Source organism: Oenanthe melanoleuca, chromosome 2 (genome assembly GCF_029582105.1).
Source record: "Oenanthe melanoleuca isolate GR-GAL-2019-014 chromosome 2, OMel1.0, whole genome shotgun sequence".
Taxonomy (NCBI): domain Eukaryota; kingdom Metazoa; phylum Chordata; class Aves; order Passeriformes; family Muscicapidae; genus Oenanthe; species Oenanthe melanoleuca.
The window spans coordinates 49,775,289-49,792,882 of record NC_079335.1 but is presented as its reverse complement, the minus strand read 5'-3'; the positions used below and the strand labels follow the sequence as shown (position 1 = coordinate 49,792,882).

The 17,594-nt window shown below is 40.6% G+C and overlaps 1 long non-coding RNA gene across 1 annotated transcript in view; it reads left to right on the top strand.

The window, feature by feature from the left end:
• The window catches only part of LOC130250201 (uncharacterized), a 34,777-nt gene extending 18,092 nt beyond the window's left edge, over positions 1–16,685 (top strand). The window contains exons 4-5 of the long non-coding RNA XR_008839934.1: positions 13,955–14,115; positions 14,304–16,685. This is a non-coding gene — a long non-coding RNA (uncharacterized LOC130250201). The remainder of the gene's footprint in view (positions 1–13,954; positions 14,116–14,303) is intronic.
• Positions 16,686–17,594: the final 909 nt, after the last annotated feature.

The window sequence follows — 17,594 nt, the reverse complement described above, 5'->3', positions numbered from 1 at the left end:
GTCTACCTCCTTGAAACACGAGCTACAACTCAGCAGACAGAGCTTGCCTTTTACACATTCTTGTGGAACATCACAGATAGGGATCCTTACACATTTGATATGAATGTACAATTTAGCTGTCTACATTTGATCACATTCAGCCTTGTCTGTCTGGATCTGAGGCTGAATGTCACAATTTGATTGTGATGCCATTAGTGTTTAGAGACTAAACAGTTGCATACACATCCTGGTATTCTGTCTAACTGCTCCTGCTAGGCAGAAGCAAATACTGAAAAAGGCTCCAAATGGATTAGAGACTGCTAGAGCCCATTCTTTAGTATGGAATTCTTATTACAAGGTTATTTAGGGGCTCTCTTTTGGAGGTATCTCTGGATTAAAGATTTATGGTGCTAGACCAGGATTTCTTGGTAGGTACTTAGTAGTTACATATGTGCCATATGTTGCTGTTTATGAAGTTTCCCTGCATTTAATAGCACTACTTTTTTGGCTTTTCCTTAACATTATTTGCAATTAGGTCAGAGGTCCACAATCCTAAGGCCTGATCTGAAGGCACTGCAAATACAAAAGTGTCTGAATCCAGTCCTTCTCAATAAGCCTGTGTGAAATAATAACCAGATACCAGGTGAACTTATTCCATAAATAGATGTGGATTGCAGGAGGCAGATCTGATAACATCGAAGGAAGCAATCACAAATTATGTCTTGTCAGAAGGCCCCTGGAAAGATATTAGGAGTTCATGAAACTCATGGCAAAATTCCATTTACTCAAATCCACATGAGATCATGTGAAAGAGGACAGAATAGAAAAACCCCACCACTCCTCAGGCTGCAATCAAAACAGTATTCAATTAACCAATAAGCATTTCTACCCCAACACCTACTGAAAATGAGCTGGTTAATGATGGTCAGATAAGAACTTTTCCTATTTGCCTGTCCATCTACAATGAAACAGACAAATGCATGTGTGCATGCCCAAAATCTCAGATTCTTATTTCATTTGCATTTGACTACATCCCTCTTTGATTTTTAGTTTTCTTTTATCAAGCATATCCTGAGCTATATATATAATACTTCATAGTTATGACCCTTAGGTGTTTGACACCATTCTGATGGCAAAGGCCTGATTTCTCCATGTTAAGAAATATGCATGTTAATCAAGGTGGTGGGGGATTTTTACCAGCAGGAATATTTTGGAATAATAAAAACGTGCTCATTCTGCCAAAAAATGCTTTGATTAGAATAGGCAGAAGCTTGATTTTCACCTGCTTGCCTCTTCTGCCTGGGTAGAGCAGGTGTGAAACACTCCATAATTGAGCAAGTAGTTACATCTGCTCTCAGAGTCCCAGATGAAATTATTATAAAGAATTAAAGAATTAATTAACCAATAAGACTGAAAATAGGGCAGAGTGTTTTGCTTCCATGAAGGCTTGATTTTTTTTGATGTTGCTACTTCTGTAACTGGTTATGATCCTTGTCCATAAGTCCTTCTTAGATACAAACATTTAATTATTTTATTTTTGAAGATTTTGATGGGAAGATATCATTACAGATGCTGTTAATGGCAAATCGAGGCAGATCCTCCCATGGAATCCTTTCAGAAGGTGTCATTCCATCACCAGCATTAGGCTGTATCAGCTTTGCTGCTGCTGTAACAAATTTTAAATTAAATTTTCAAAAGCAGAGGTAGATAATGATTTCCAATAAATACTGTGAAATTCACTTCCTCTGGTAGTAAAATGCACACAAGTTACTGCACACTAAAATTTATACATTTGCTGCAATTCACCTTTAAGGAAGGCAAGAGGAAAGTTAGTGATTTTGAATAGTTGATGTGTTTTATTTTATTGCTTGGAAGCATGCCCGTTATTCAGGATCACAGAACTCATGAATTGATGATCCAGAGGGAGGCTCTTTTACTATTGCATCTTCTGCATTGCCACTATAAATATCTTTTTTTATTGTTATTCTGCATTTTTTAGATTTGTTTTATGGTTCTGGTTATTAATGTTCTACCTCTGACTGTTAGCAGAATTCATAGCTCTGTTAGAAGTCTGACATGTCTGGGATATTTGCTTGTGCAGGTAGTTTTCTTGCAATAAACCAATCTGCTGGACAGAGAGGGGAATATTCTGCTTTTGATAGTGGGTATATTTCTGATTACAGTTAGTGGGAGTATGTGGCTACAAACAAAACCAGCAGCCCCAAAAGTTTAAATTACTGCCAGTGTAGAGCATGTGAGCTTTTTGTATGTGATTACATAGCCTAGACAAAGAGCAAGTAAATAGCTTTTGCAGTTTATTCCTACCAGGGAGTGAGGATTGGGCATGAAAATCTCATGCTCTCTATTAACTTCTCTGGGAATGTAGAGGATTCTCCAGCCATAGAACAGTGTCTTCAGCTCACCCAAAACTGCAGCTAAAGGAGATCAATGTTACCAACACCATCGACCTTTTTTATTGCTTTTACAATGTCCATAGTTTCTATCCTGAAAATGCTGTTGTGATTATATTGAGGTTCCCCTTTCCCTGCCCTCAGTACGTTTTAGAGCCAAGAAGACACTAAAATCTTAGAAGATGTTATTTTGTATTTTACTTTCATCTTTGGGGTGCAGTGAAGTGACACAATACAATGTTGAAAAAGAGTCAGCAAAACTATGGCAACGAAGGCTTTTATTTCTCCAGCAAGACTTGGAGTCTGCAACCTACTGCAAATCTTCTCTAACAGACCAAACAATTCACAGACATTTAGTGAGTAATTGGATAGCTGCTAGTGCAGCAGCTGACTAGTGAGCCCAGTAAGGAACTGGTTTATGGTTATGTGATTATATTGACGTTTTCCTATGGTTAAAAAACAAAAAAACCAAAAAAAACCCGTTTTTTTTTTTGACCCAGGAGGTTAGATAGCTCCTCCCCTAGGTGTGACTTCCAGAACAGACAGAGGTTCTGAGTTTGTTTAAGGTTATTTCCTGCCCAGTAAATACTCACTGGAGAAAAGGCAGAGGGAGAAAATGCACAAATTTCCTCTTACTACTTTTAATGTCATTCTGTGGGTGATGAGGATACCTGGGGGAGCTTTGCACCTGTCAGCTACATTTGTAACACACCTTTCAAAGAGAAAGAAAGACCATCTTTAAAAGCTCTAAAATCACATTTAAGATCCTCTCCACACTGGCCTTGTTTTACTTGCCTTCCAGCTCTTTCTCCTCCATGAGGAAGGAATATCCCTTTCGTAGACATCCCCACAGACAGGCAGGCATGTGGAGGCTGATTCTTGTGCAAAAAGCTGACAGTATGATCTGGACTCTCACTCCCATGGGAGCATTGCTATTGACTTTAGCTGGACCAGGATTTCACCCTTGCTTGTGCTGAGTTTGGCAAGGGTTACTGGCATGAAACTGGTCCTGAGGAAATCAGACTGCTTTTCTACACAAACACCCAAACATCCAATGTGTATGAAGAAAACTGGAAGGATCATGAAGAAGGTTAATGTTTTAGTCATGCTTAGCAGGCCTGATGAAGCTCCCACTGAGGCAGTGGAAGCTGACTTGAGGAGCAAGCACAGTGTGCCAACACAAGCACTTCACCTCTGTCCCTTGTCAGGTTTCTTTTACAGCTATCACAAGGTAGCTATTTCTTCCCTCTACAAATCCAAATGAAAGAAGCTTGAATGGCCCAGGAGACATTTAAGCTGGTCACTGCAAATTGATTCACACAAGTGTCTCTGGTGTGAGGATGTGCTACTTCTTAGGCAGCAAGAGAAGGGGAAATTAAATGAAGAGGTTGTATGGCTGCTCTCAGGAGAACATCAAGCTAACAAGAGCAGATTGGTGTTAATTTAGCTGAGAAAAAAGGCCTCTCCTCTTTTAATGATTGAGGATTTAAGATTCCAGCAACAGGTTGGGGAGGTAGTCAGTGGGAAGGAGTGGGGGAGAGATCACTATTTCTTAAGCAATTACAGAAGTATTGAAATAGATTATGGCAGGTTAGGGAACAAAAATACATAACTGAAAGAGAAACACAAAAAAGAGAACACAAATCTGGGAGAACAGCCTGCTCTTTGCTGATTCAAAAGCATTTCTTTTGGGAGAGTAGAGCAGGAAATTGCTGCTTTGCTCCACAAAATTTCAGAAAAAAGCCCAAAAAACCAAACAAAACAGAGCCCAAAGAAAACCAAAAAAATAAACCCCAGAAGAACTGCTCCCACTCTGCTGCAGGACAGATCCCATATCCTTTCAGCAGAGTAACATTAATGTGGAAACACAGTATGGCTTTGGAGTTGAGCTTATGCATGTCAGATAAGACTAGAGCATAGCAAGAGCAATCTGCAAGTTTATGTCAGCTCAAGAAAACATACTGTAGCCATAACCCCATGCACAATTTGAATGGTTAGCACTGCCAGTGAAAAAAAGGCAGTTTCCTGTCATGTGCTCCCTATTTCCCCTATCTAGTCCAGTGCAAAACCCCTAAATAACCCTGTAACATAGCCTTGAAAGTGTAATGTGTAAATGAGCAACTGTGGGAAGGGACAGAAGGTTAAACCACTCTTTTAAGTGAAACTATGGTTCAAGACAGACCTTTCATAAAGATAAGAGAATATCCATCAAAGATATTTTTTTCTGGACAGACAGAAATTTCTGATTGAAAGCTTCAATTGAGAAATGCTAAACATAAACCTTGAAGAAGAGAACTGCTTCATATCTGATAACATGATGGTTGTGTGGACTTTTAATACAATATATCATGTTTATAAAATAATAATAATAAGAAAAGCAGAGATGATTTTGAGTCCTTCTGCATCCAGGGTTATTGTTGTTCTGGTTTGTACTGACAAGATAAAGCAGAAACAAATGGTTACCTAAGCACTGAGTATCCTTTGGAGAGCTAAAGAACAATTTTCCAAAGATGGAGAGTAGGATAGATTGGCATGAGGTAAAAACACACCTGCTTCCTTTCCTTTTGTTGATCCAAAGCTTCTGTTGATTCAAGGGATAAAAGAGGTCCCCCGATGAGATGTGCCAAGAGACACTTTTAATCTCTTTTGCTGGGGAGCGAGAGATTCTACTGCCAGTGCTTGCAGTATGAACTTCATTCAGTGTTTATTGTGTGAACAGAGAAGGTGAAGGGGTAGCTTTTCCTACATCCCTCAGACTTAAATAGAGGGGTGAGAAATAGAAACCTTAGGAAAAGGACATAGAAGAGAATCAAGTACAAATTCATAGGATCAAAATAATGACGATATCTTTGGACCTCAGAAGATCCTTTTTAAATTTTTACTGTGTTTGATCTCCTGGAGAATGACTGGTTTATTGTATATTTAACTCAGTGTCGTGAAAAAGCAGCTTTCAAAATGCCAGCTAATGAAACACTAGTGAGGCAGGGGCTTGGGGCAGCTTCATCCTAAATTCAGGGCAGAATGAGGTTCAAACACACCAGCTGGAAATTTTCATATCACCTGCCTGGTTACATAAGGAAAATTAATGGCTTCTTGTGGCTCTCTTCTGTGGAGGCCAGTAGGTGCCTTTCCTTCAGTTTCCAGGGAGGTTAACTTGTGTGCTCATCCAAACACTCAACTGAAGTGCTGTGGTAGAAAGGGAAATTCGTGCTGAATCTAGATTTCTGTTATGCATTCTAATCTACTTTCCCTGACTACAGCAGGAATCAGACAACAACAACAACAACAAAAGCACGGAGCAGTGAGCAAAGAATCTCTTTGAACCAGCATCCAACCTAACAACTCTCCAGGCTTTTTCTCTGAAGCTGTTCTGCCTGTCCTTCTACACCTATCACATGGGTTCTTTGTTAGTCTGGTTTTGGCTTCCTCCCTTTTTTCAGCATCTCTTTTCTTGCAGCAGTTTCTTCTGCAGATATATAATATTTCCAGCAAAACAAGAAGAGGTGAGGCAGTTCTGCTCCTCCTGGGTGCCTGTGCTCCATCTTTGGGATGTAGAGGTGAAGCTGCTATGGTAGCAACTCCCCTATACGTGAGAGAAATCAGAGCCACTCACTTGTTTTCTGGCAACTGTATTGAAACATGTAACTGTGATTAGAGAGTCCCCTGGCTGCTGGTTTCTAAGGGCTTTAACCAGGTGTTTAATTACACAATTATTTCATTTTTACCACTTACGGCTCAGAATGCTGACAACTCCAGAGTGCAAACTTGGTAAAGTCTTACTGCATTTGACTTTGTCAAACCTCTTGATGCAAGCCTCTGTGTGATGCACATAGCTCCTTTGCGTTTGAGACTGCCCCAAACACTTTATCCTAGGCAGAAGAAAACAAAGAAGAGCAAAATAAAAATCAGAGACCAGAAAAACACCAAATCCTTCAAAACATTATAATCAATACATTATTGAGCAGCTTTGCCATTAGAGCTATGCTCCTGGTTGGTCAACTAAGTCACCTCTTGTGAAAGCAGCCTCCTGAGAGATTTGGATATATAATTTCCTCCCTGAATTTTTTTTTTTCCTATGAAGTATTTCACCCACCCATTGTTGTATCAAGCTCCAATGTAGACTTCTACTCTTTGTCACATTAGAAGAAAGCCCTCACTGTTGACAAAATGTTAAACTTCGTGAAATTTTTTTCTCTCTTTATGCTCCATATACTCCCTTTTGCAAGGTACAGCTGGACCAGGGCTCTTGAAGTAATTTACATCTGAAAGTCCTGTTTTCTGAGCTAGTTTCGTACTTACACCCAGTGGTATTTTCTCTCATCTTTCAAAAAGGCTTTGCAGCCCCAAAATGTCCAGGAGTTTTACAATCATCTTCTAACTTAATCTCCCCAGTTCCTCATTTAACTGCTCTCTTGAAGTATCATGTCTCAGCTTATATCCTTCCAATTTTGGATGAATGAAAAACACTAAACATCAGAGGGAGGCAAATACTGTAATGTTTTTATGAATATTCATCTGTATTTTGAAAGGAACTCTGCATTTTCTTGGTTTTAATTTTCACGCCGGAAATTTTCTCACAAGTAATATCTGTACAGAAATATTTGCCGAAACAGCATATACCATTATAATAGCATCAAATACCACTAGAATGCTAAAATTCAAATGAATAATTGATATTCACATCAAAAAACTAAATCAAAGAATTATCCAATTGAGGCAAGAAGGCATGCCTTGTGATCTCTGTGTTAAATTGGATCAGACTGAATTTCTTCTTTGAAAAGCTGCAATAAGCTTCTTGTGAATGGGCCTAAACTTGAGTTTCACTCAATGTAAATCATTCTGAATGACAAACAGTCTTGCAAAAACATGTTTATATACAATTTCCAAATGGAAAAGAGGCAAATGCATTGAGAAAGTATTCACCCTGAAATATTCTCCCAGCTGAGCTCTTAGATAAGTTACTGTCAGGCAATCCAGCATGGTGCTTTCCCTTTGCATTCCCTTGCTCTTAAATTATGCCAGTTTAAAGAGCAGAAGACTCTGCTTTGACCCTGGCATGTCAATCTTCTGCTTATCTGTGCAGAAAACTACCTCAGAGTCGATGGGCTATCCTTATTTAAAATGCTCTTTCACTCCTTGGCCAAAGTGTGCCCATGTAGGGAGTTAAATTATCCATCAGCATTCTTGCTTCACCCACTGACCTACATTGCTATGACCATTAGCTAAGGAGATGCCTTATTGGTATTTCTGCTCCAGTAAATGAGCATTCCCAGGGCTAAAATACCCTTTATCAAGACATTATAAGAAAGCAGCAGTATGCATTAGAGTGGTCACCAGCAAGAAAAAAAAAGTCTTTTCCTATAAAAGATTTTACAAAATGCTGCCAGTGAGTGGAAAAAGAAAAAGACAATCCCCAGATGAGCCAGCACTGCCATTATTCCTCTCCAGGGAGAGATGGGGAAAGTCCAGTATAAAGGGAGAGCACAAGAAAGGTCCACCACATGGCACTGCTGGAGTTTGTCTGATTTCTTCAGTCAAGAGATGGACAAAGCAAGTTGTTCATCGGCTTGCTCATGTAGTTTGGACCATTAATATACACTTACAGACACTGTTTAATGAAGTAGGCTCATGAGAAGATGCAAAAATTGGAAGGGGTTGTACTGCTGGAAGTCCTGGGGAGCACCCTTCCATCTGTCAGCTCCAATGGGAGGGTTGGACTGCAGCCAGCTCATACTTGGTCACCTCAAGACAGACACAATCTGGAAAAGTCCTCCTGGAGAAAGGAAAGCTAAGGGAGCAGCACTGCAGACCTGTTAGTGAGACAAGGGAAGCAATGCCAGGCTGCTCTGGGCAATCAGGCAAGTCAGCTGCCTCCCCTGCTTGGCAGTGCTAGCTGAGAGAGCAGGTGTACAGGATGGGAATCCTAGTGATGAGATCAAGAAAGCTGCATCTGGAAGAGGTCAAAATGCCAGCAGGCATTGCAATAGGAGAGATGACTCTGGTGGGGTGATATTATATGTACAGGGAAATGCTCAGAGTGAGGGAAAAACATCCGTCAAGCAGCAAGGGGTTTAAAGGCCTAGTGAGATCATGTTGGTTTTTCCAACAAGAAGACAACCAAGTAAAAAACCCCTGTTGTACAACAGGAATAAAATTCCAAAGATTATGGAGCACCTCACCCTAATGCTAGTGGCAGCTCAGGGCTGACATCAAAGTTCCCACACGTGGCCCCGACATCAAAGCATCGTGTGGCCCTGATGAGAAAGGTGTGGAGAAAACAATGTTGGTGCAATGCTGTACTCCCCTGACTTCTACAGTGCTGTAGAAGGAGTAGATTCCTGTAGTGTAGCCTCTGTGCCTCCTTGAGTCCTTGCCCTGATCCTGAAGGCAGCTTGTGGGCAGAGGTTGAGCTCCCCAGCACCATGGGTGGCCCAGGTGATGAGCCTGGGTGTGAGATGGGCTGGCTCTATGTGCCTTGAGATATGAGCAGCTGTTGAAATAATGGACTGTTCCATCAGACTTCTCATGTTTTTTACTCCATGAGCTGTAAGTTGATTAATGAATCTTGTTATTCTTTGGGCTACCCCATATCCTTTTTGGTGCATAAGTATAGGAATCCTATCATATTCCTTGGCTTTTTTTACTTTTTTACATTAACTGTACCTTACATGTAATATTAACCCCATGTTGAAATTCAGATTCAGGGCTCATGTCTCTCTTGCCTTCTTTTATGTCTCCCCATGTGATATCAGGCTTGTTCATGAATCAGCTTTGTAACACAAAAATCTGTCTTTGCTGTCACTTCTCTTGCTTTTTTAATCTCGTGATATTTGAGCTAAGAGGAGAGCAGAAAAATAGCAATACAAAAAAATCCTGCAACAATATCCTACACTAAAAACTCATAGCACCCTATTATTTAGAGAGAGACCTCTCAAACATCAGTCTTTGCTTGCTGCATTTTTGCATGTGTAGAACTGTGAGCACCCTCAGCATTCCCAAATGAGGTAATCCAAGAGACTGGTGGCACTTTGCTGCAGCTTTATAACACAATCCCCTTGGAGGTATTCAATGCATAGAGGTGTTATTGGGCAGCATATTCTGGGAGTTATTTAATCTTCCTACACAAAGGCAAAGCCTTCAATCAGCTCAGATCCATCCATTATCCATTTCTATAAGACAATACCTTTCTGCCTAGGTATTGCTTTCCAAAAGCTTGGCCATATTGTACGAAACAATAAAAGCTATCACTGAAAATCATCTTTCCTGGCTTTGCCAGCAAAGCTTCTCCTCTGGGGAAATGTGTGCAGACAGGATGCTCCTCCTTTTCCTTCCCTCTGACCTCCAAGCCAGCAGCTGTCTGGGGACAAGGGGCCTCCCTGGAATTGTGGTTGCTGTTCAGATGGCCTTGAAAGGCCATGATCAGTCCATCTAAGGGCAGGTAGGATATTTCATAGGTTTTTGTCACCATGCAAATTCTGGATTATTTCCTCCTCTCCACAAATACTATTGCAGTTTAAAACAATGACAACAACAACAATAAACCACACACAAAAACTGAAAACCCCTTCCTCATTTGTTTACTCCTCAGCTGTCATGTGTACAGGAGCAGGCAATGTGATCCCTGAGCTAGTTCTTCCAGTATCAACACACCAGTATTCAGGAGTCCAGCTGCTGCTGTTTGCAAATCTGTGCAGATGAATGTGGTCCAAAACGTACAATTTAGACTTAAACTTTAAATTCTATTTACTGTGTAATTAAAAAGTAAGTCTTCAACAAACAAAAAATGAAAAATATGTATCTGCAAATATGAGCAAATATAAACTGCTGGGTTTAATATGCTGGAAAGGGGGATTTTCATGCAGTTTGTGTCTCTGGCATTCCCCTATTTTGCATATATTTCCTCTCCACACATGTTTCTGGGCTTTAAAAATAAGATTTTTGAGGCTGGATCAAAAGTTGCAGCATAATCTGATGCTCACCTGAAAAAAAAATCTGAAAAACCTGAAAAAAATCTATAAAAGTTTTGTCTTAAATTCAACAAAGTTGATGCCAAAGATTAAGCAACTAAAGTAAAGACACTTTCTCCCTGACAGGCAAGGCACCTTAGCTTAAATTCATACATATAGGTACACACACCCATGTGTATCACCCACTTGTGATCCTGCTGTGAAGATTGGTCTGCAGCAGCTTGTCAGATGAAGGTCTTCAATAAAGTTTTAATTTTTTGAACTTGTTGAGTGTACCTCTGTCATGTTTATATCTTCTTATATTTTTTTAACACATGCTAAGCTTTCTTTAGTTTGGGTGTATTTGGCTAATTAGGTTGATTTTAAATGCTCAGCTAAAAGAACATGGTACAATATGCTGGCTGCACAAATGACAGAGGAAGATCTGCAGTGGTATTTGTTGTGCTGCTAAAGCACTCTCTAGGTCTGCAGAAAGGAATTGAGAAAAGACATGTTGTGCACTAGCATTAAAAACATTTCAGCACCTGGAAGATTTGGAGGCCAGCCCAGGGTAAGAGTGGGACCTCTAGGAACTTGAACTTCATGCTGATGGAACTTGAGGAGCATCTTGACAGTGATGGAAATGAACCCTAGACTGAAAGCTGAAGTGGAGAGGAGCAGTTGAATTAAAGCAGCAGCTATGCAAAGTACAGAGCATTGCTGGAGCCAGCTGCATCACAGCTCAGATTGCTTGTGAAGGCAAGCCACCAGCAGTGCTGCTGCCATTCTGGCAGATAGATGCTTGGGCAAAAATCCTGCGTCCATTGAAATATTCTCTGTGCTTGAAAGCTGACCTGTCTCCTCAGAGTGCACTTCATAGGACATGGTGCTATCTGAAGCATGTGTTCTATCTGAAGCAAGCTCATGTGCAAGGAACAAGCAAAAACCACAGATAAACTATAAAATGGAGTCCCAGGAGGAGCTGTATTCCCATATAATTTTGTATGAAGCAGGGGGAAAGAACAAGTATATATTGATTTTCAATGTAGGATTCTGACCATAATAAGAGTCTTTCTGTGGGCAGCCACTGCATTGCCTGAGCACAGGAAATTCAGTCAGTTTGATCTGACTGATAGGAAGCCTGACCAGCCTGCAATTTTCTCTGGGCACCAGCCTACCAAGCTGGTTCTGCCCCAGGTACCACACTGCAGTTGCTAGGCCACTCCTCTGGAGGTGGGGTGCACCTGGATCATTGCCTTGTGGCTCATTGCTAATTAATTTCTTCTTGTCCTGGATAGAGAAAAACTGTTCATTTGCCTGAGAGCAATTCAGAAGCATAACTGGGGTTTGCATGTCCTGCCTGGTGCCCACAGCCAAAGCACACACATGCACACACTCAGATGGACAAGAACATGTTTGTCATCTTCCAGTGGCTGAAGAGAGCAAAGGAGGTGATTTCTCCTCACATCACATCACATATGCAAAGGACATGTGCAACCTTTTGAGGGTTCCAGATCAATCAGCAGGCAGATGGGAGGATTCCTCTTTTTAGAGCCTCTCAGAGGAGTGACCGATCTAACTGATTCCGTGGAAAGTTGATTAATCTCATCGGTCTCTGTTTGTGGCACAAACACAGAGAGGAAACAGAGGAACTTGGCCAGGCATATATCTGATGTATTCCTGAAGGTGAAAAGAGAAGCAGTCAGAGCATCCACCAAGCTGCTAATTAAGTATGACCACAAACAACCCTGTATGACCTACAGGCTCATCTTAGGTCACTATGAAATTTTAGCACCCACTCAGGATGCCTGGCTTTCCATAAACAGCAACTTCTACTTTGGGTGCCTTTGGCTACAGTCTGGCCTGACGTTATGAAATCCAACTTTACAGATTCAGATATATCTCACACTTCCTTGGGTCAAATCTGAATTTAATCTGCAGAGGAGGAAAAAAAACAAAAAAGGCAGAAGCAGGACAATTATTTAGGAAACTGAAAATGCCAAGGGAGCTCTTGGATGCTATGTTTCTCTTCCCCATCTTGCTGCATGCAAATAACAGCTTTCCTTACAATTTTCGACAGAAAGTATTTGGAGCACTCATTTTGACTTCCTGATTTGAGTGTGTGCTTGACTCTGTGCAAGTGGCTACAGTTACCAAAAGCGCTGAAACAGAATGCTGTGCCTCAACATGAATATTCAAGTTCTTTCAGGAGGACACTGCTAAGATCATTACAATTGCTAATTATAAAAGTGGTAGCCAAAACTCCCGCTTCCTTCTATTATTCTTACATCCTGCAGATGTCCTGATTTAGCCAGTTAATCATCAGATTCTCTTGGGAATCATCTGGTCGTTCAGTCTTGTGCTTCTTATCTTTAAAAAAAAGAAGCACTTTGAATTTTTAGTGTGATGTATCTTATTTTCTCAAATATAATGATTAATTACTTACATATTGTATGTGATGTTGCATTTCTTAGATACTGTTCTTGGCATGTCTGCGTGCACTTAAAGGGTCTCTGAGTCACATTTTAGCTCCTGGGAAAACAGCACATGTCCTTTCAGTCAAAGCAGACATTTCATTTTGCCTTCAATCATTATACCACCTGCTCACCCTCAGCCACAGCAGCTTTTTCAACAGCTCTGTCTTGTGGCTTCTGTAAGTTTTGTTTACATCTGACAATATTGCTCCTGTGTGGCAGCCCTTGTGAGACCTGTACCAAACACCACGTTGTGCTCGTGGGCTGCTGAGATGGCCTTCTCTGCAACAGCACCTTGTGAAATGATGCTTGGGGGAGTAGTCAGCAGAGTGAATGGCTGGCAAGAGTCCTCTGAGGCTTCCAGCACTTTTGTGCTACCTGTCAGCTCTAGATATCTGAATGCCTCCTCATCTTTTCACATGCTCTGATTTTCCCACAGCTAATGAGATGGCATGGGGCTGCCGCACCATAATCGGCAAGGAAAAGAATATGAAGGGAGGAAAGGTCACCCATTAGGAAACCAGAACCCTGAGGCCTAGGAACACATAACTGCTGTGTTCCACCTACTGTCACAAGAGGCTATATTTGTAAATCATTTATGCTGTGTTATGTTTGCAATGCACTGATGGTGTGGTATTCACTGCATGGCATAGTCTGACACTGTGGAAACTCATATCCTTTGAAAAGGCCACTAATGGAGAATGGGAATAGAGATAATTACAAAGAGTTGGCAGAGCTAAACCATCAGATCACAATAGTAAATTTGGCCACCGAATTGATTGGCAGCATGAGAGACTCTTCTCTACCAGAAAAAGTTCTATTTTTTCCCTCCTTCTGTCTTTCCAATAAGCCAACTGAGCTCAGCTCCATGGTTGCAACAGAGACCACAGATTGTTCTCTCTGCCTAACTCATCTCTTTTGTGTTGATTTTCTTCTCAGTCAATTTTCTTTTCAGCAAACAGTGCAAAAGTTGTGTTTATTTCTTCTGTGTGGGTTAATGTATCTGAAGATAAATTCTCTCTTTGCTTCTGCACATGCACAACCTCTGCACTGCATTACCACTGAGGATTCAAGTCACAAAATGTGTGTGTAAGGGTGCAAAGCAAAAATCTCATCATGTTCATGTTATTTGCTGATTTTTCAGTCAAGCCTAAAACTACTGACAGGTCACCTTCCTGAAGCATTGGAGCTCACTGCTCAGAAGTCAGCCCCAGGGACACACTCCAGGCTCTTCAGAAGTGATAGCCAAAGCCATGAGAAGAGAGGACACATGAAAATGGAAGAGGAATGTGAAAAGCAAGAGAGGTGGGTAAAGTGGGTGATAAAAGGGATAGTAGGGGGGAGGGAAAGAAGAGAAGTAGCTCTAATGAACCTTATAGACAAGATTTCATACAGAGAGGGTTTTAGAGAATGAAGAGATGCTAGCCAGACTTTTTTTTTTCCTGTGGATGAGTCCTGAAGAAAAATACAAAAGCATCTATTTTGAATGGCAGGTATCACTCTGGAATCCACATTATCCAGCTGTTGGGGTGTTGTTTCCTATGTCTGTGTGAATTTATGATGCCATTGTAGAGAACAGATACCAAAACCTCAAAGCAGTTGGAGTTCCCTCTTGCTGCCATCTTGCACTGCATCTGCTCATCTGCATCAGGGTGGAACTCTGCCTGTGGGGTTCAGCAGCACGTCTGCCTTGTGATGGAGTAGATACCTGCACAAAGAACCCTCCATATCCTGCCCAGGGCCATCCAGCACACCCATGGTGCAGCCCTCATCCAATCTCTCAAGCACCATTTCTGTCTCTGAAGCTCAGGAACAGCCTTCCTCTCCTAGAGCCATGTGAGAACCCCAGGTTGCCATGTCTTCATGGGTGCAGATTGTCTGAAGCACCAGAGTATGCTGCTGGGCAATGCATCACATGGAAAGCCAATCTTTCCATCTCCTGTTGCTTTTATTCAAGAGTACTGAGGGCTGGGGACATACAAATGGGCAAGCAGTGGGTATTTATCATTGGGCATTTTCCAGCTCCAGTCTGCTGGCCAGTGTAACAACAGGTGTTTGAGCTGCTCACAAGAGGCTTGGCAGCCCCCCAGCACACATCCTCTCCTGCTGGACTGATTTCTCCCACATGGTCCATTCTGTGCATTTCTTTTAACTTTGCCTTTGTGCAGCAGTTCACATCTGTGCTCTGCAAAATCAAAACCTTAGGCAGCTTCTTAATCTTGATTGAATTTATTAGACCAGATTCTTTTCTTGGTTAGTTGAGGCAAATCCAGATGTTCTCCCAGGTATATCTGAGGGGAAAACTTTGTTGATAATGTTTTTGAACCTCTTTCTTTTGCTATAAACAATGCCCTTGGAATAGTTCTAAGCTGCTTTGTGAACTTATTTTTCCCCATTTGAAAGGACTGAATAAACTCAACAACTTGGCGGTGCATTAAAGCTTGTTTGAAACAACACACAAAAGAATTTGTGCAGCTCAAATGCCAGAGAAATGTGTCCACATGTGATTGAACATAATAGTCCAAGATTAGAAAATCTAGCAAGAAGCTAGGGAGGATTAAGAGCATGCTCTTGTGGAAACCTTGATAACTTCAGATGAAAGTCAAGGCAATGAGGTAACCAGATGAGACTAGTTTGCTGAATTCTATCACTCTACCAAAATAAGCAATGTAAAAAGAGGATTTTACTCATTTCTCTTCCGCTCTTATCCTGCATCTAGGCATGAATATAAATTTTTAAAGCCTTGCAGTATTAAAGCTATATATTTGTGTCAGCAAATTGAATACAATCTGTTTTGTAAATATTAGGAGCTCTAAACCCTTGGGCCAAATTCTGCAATGAGATGCACAAATACAGCTCTGATAGTCTTCAGCTGAGCATATGCATGAAACAACAGAAAGCATAATTTGACTGAGCCAAATCCATTCTTTTTAGCAATATAAAACATCGGGAAAATACATTGGGCTAAATTCAGATCTTGGATGCATTTTTATAATTGAAACAACAATATAGCCAGCTATGTTATTTTAATTTAAAAGTATGCTAGCAAAAAAAAAAAAAAAAAGCAGAATTAGAGATGTAGAGTCTAATAGAACCAATCTCCTTCATGATGAGATGCTGAGTCTTTAAAGAAAACTTTAGCACCTATGTTCAAAAAATTAATTTCCTACCCATTCCAAGAGTACTGTGCATTTTGATAGAGCAGAACTGCAATGCAGTAAGGCATTAAATAGATCTCAAAAACTACCTTTTTTTGTTCCACTGGAAGGCTGAACCTGTGAGATCAACTAGATTTGTGTGTGACTGTAGTTATTCCTCACTAGTGGAGTTGATGAATGAGTTTAAAATTTTCACCCACCATATCCTGAATAAACAAAAATTATTTATTCCTCCTCTGAAAATTTCTTACAGTTAAGTGCCTCCATCTCTCATAATGAAGCTGGAGCTTGTTGTTCTGGAGACACCTCTCTATTCTCATGATATTTAAATAAACTTGTCTCTCTACTACCATTCCATACTTTTCTAGCTCTCTAAGTCTCTAGAAAAGTATCAGTTCCAGAAAAAATAATTGAATAGCTCAAGATAAAATTTAGAAAGCAAGCTATCTTCCATACTTTTCCTCTGCTTGACACTCCAGCAGAACATTCTGGTTCACATTTCCTAGGCAAAAAAATGAAGCATAAAGTTCTGTTTTCCGATGATCCTGGACTGTAAGCTTTGCTCTTTGGCACAGTTTGAAAGCAGGATTACTTAGAATTTTAAAAATTTTCTTATTCAAGGAGAAAGATTCTCTTTTTCATATTGGCTCATTTTGTTGTTTGCAAAACTAACATGTGGATCTAGAACCTGATTTTAAATACTGTGGCCAGGAGTTGTCTGATCTACTGCTGGGGAATGGGTTCATCTCCTTTTATCTGTGATTTATACTGCTTTGTTGCAAGCAAAATAAAGTGTTATTACAATTCAATGTGTGTTACTACTCTCTGAGGAAGGGGCAGCCTATAAGGAAAAAGGCATGAAACTCAATGTAATTTGAAAATAACACAGCATAACTGATATTTCTTTAGAAGAGGCTTATATGGAAGGGAACCAGAGGTTAATTGTGTAAAATAGTATTACTGCACATCCAAATGCCATTTCTAAATGTTATAGTACATTAAAGTATACTGCAGTGAATTAATAGTCCTAGCAGTGATGATAAGCATGAGTGGACTTGAGGCAGTATCCTGCAGCTGCTTTCTGTCAAATATAAGTAATATTAAGAAAGCAAGGAACTTCACTTTTGACCAGAGTTAATGAGATATTAGCAGTGAATAAAACAACTTTAAACCAAAACTTCCATATTTTATAGATATATATTTTAGCAACATATTGCCAAAGAATTTTTTCAGTAGTGACCGAGACAGAATGACCCTGGGGAGAAATTTGGCAAGCCTGTATAGTGTTTGGGCTGCTTTCTCATTTAAGGTGTCAGTGATAGGGTTACCTCATGCTATGTAAATGTCCATCCAGCCTAGCTTGGTGCAGCCTAATGACCTTCCCACACTTTGACATCACTGTCAAGGGTGCAGATGGGTGTAGTATTCCCAGGATGTCTGGACTGATATTCACCCAAAGTCAAGCCAGTGCCACTGAGGCTGAACAAGTAATTCTTGCCAATGGTCACATCAAACCAGCAGCTTTGAACTTCTGAGATGCTATGGGAAACAGCAAATGGTGGCTGAGGGTCTGTCCTGAGAGCCCCTGTAGCTTTCAGTGTCACCTGGCTTGTTATGGGAGAGATC